Source organism: Cupressus sempervirens, chromosome 11 (assembly GCF_028749045.1).
Source record: "Cupressus sempervirens isolate cs-2001-9-10 chromosome 11, ASM2874904v1, whole genome shotgun sequence".
Classification (NCBI taxonomy): Eukaryota; Viridiplantae; Streptophyta; class Pinopsida; order Cupressales; family Cupressaceae; genus Cupressus; species Cupressus sempervirens.
In genome coordinates, this window is record NC_143128.1 from 347291517 (window position 1) to 347293022 (window position 1506).

Genomic DNA, 1506 nt, shown 5'->3' on the forward strand with positions numbered 1-1506 from the left:
GATTAATGCAAATTAATGATTTTTTGCGTTTGACACTTAGGTCAAGTAGAGATTGTTGAAATAAAAATTGCCTAGTACAATAGGACTTTAGGTAAGATCAACGGGCCGAAATTGGTTCAGCATACCAATGTGCCAATTTAGGGGTATTACACTATAGAATTTAACTATTTTGAAAGAAATTTGAGGAGTTTGTTGTCAAACTAAATGCAAAGTTAATTTGTAGTCATCTTAGATTTCCTAATTCAAATATTTTCTCATTTTAATGTTGTGACTCTATTGTTATTAAATGAATCTTTTAGTTATGGTACATGCTTACCAGTGATGTGACTAAATCTAGCTCGTATTGTTGCAATAGTAGGTGAAGGTTCATAATGTTTTTTGCTCTCTAGTTCCAACGTTGTAAATCCTTTTGTGAAAATTAATTATTTTCCTTTGAAGGTGTAATTATGTTTGAGCTAACTATTTGGTAGTTATGGAATTTTAGTATGAATATAGTTAAATATAGATTATACCTTATATTGTTATTATTATTCTACAAGAAGTAGATGCTTTTATGATGAACATGATTCAAACTATTTAATTTGTGTATATTATCTTTTACAGTCATTCATTGGACATAGTTTAGAAGAAAAGGCACTCTATAATTTTCCTAGATGTGTATAGTATAGTCATTGATCACTAATTTTCATGCATGGTATGCATAATTTTAGATTGCTAATGACATGGCATTGTTTATTTTAAGTTGACTTCTCTCGTTAGATTAAACTCCTTGACTCTTGTTACTTAATCTCATTTTTTTCTGGTTAGCAGTGATTCTTCCAAATAGGGAAGAGCTTGTGTGTCATATTTTTAAGAATCCCAAATACTCTATAGAGTTCCTTCAAGGAAAGATCACTAAGAAAATGAGTAAGGAAAGATCTCTTGACTTTCAATAGGATGATCATTCTCAATCATGACCTCATGAACTCTCCGAGCAACCTCTTTACCAAACTCCAAACCTTTTTCTAAAACATAACCTTCACAATATATGCACACTTCAAAACTATTGGTATCAATAAAGAAAACAAAAAAGGTAAACAAACATGAACTTACCGTTTTTGCCATTAACATGTCATAATTTTGGAAATATATTGAATTATTTTTAAAATTGCAAAATAGCAAGCATGGTCAGGATGGCCGAGTGGTCTAAGGCGCCAGACTCAAGTTCTGGTCCTCTAACGAGGGCGTGGGTTCAAACCCCACTTCTGACATTTACAAGAATAACTTATAATATTTCTATAGTCCAAATATCAGCTGCATCGAGACATTTATTTTTGTCCCGTATCAAGTCTCTTCCATATTCTCTCATTTTTGAGCTCCCTTATTTTATTTTTCACAGAAGATCTGGGTGAGAATGGGTGCCATTCATCGTTACAGTAAGTATGTGTGAAAGATTTGGATATATATATGTTTAAACAGAATGTTTACAATATAGCATAACGATCATGACAATATTTCATCGTATTC

At 31.5% G+C, this 1506-nt stretch overlaps 1 non-coding gene across 1 annotated transcript; it reads left to right on the plus strand.

The window, feature by feature from the left end:
- The first annotated feature begins 1166 nt into the window (after nucleotides 1-1166).
- TRNAL-CAA (transfer RNA leucine (anticodon CAA)) lies at nucleotides 1167-1250 on the plus strand. Its single transcript has one exon. It is a non-coding gene; the product is annotated as a tRNA-Leu (tRNA).
- The last annotated feature ends 256 nt before the right edge of the window (nucleotides 1251-1506 follow it).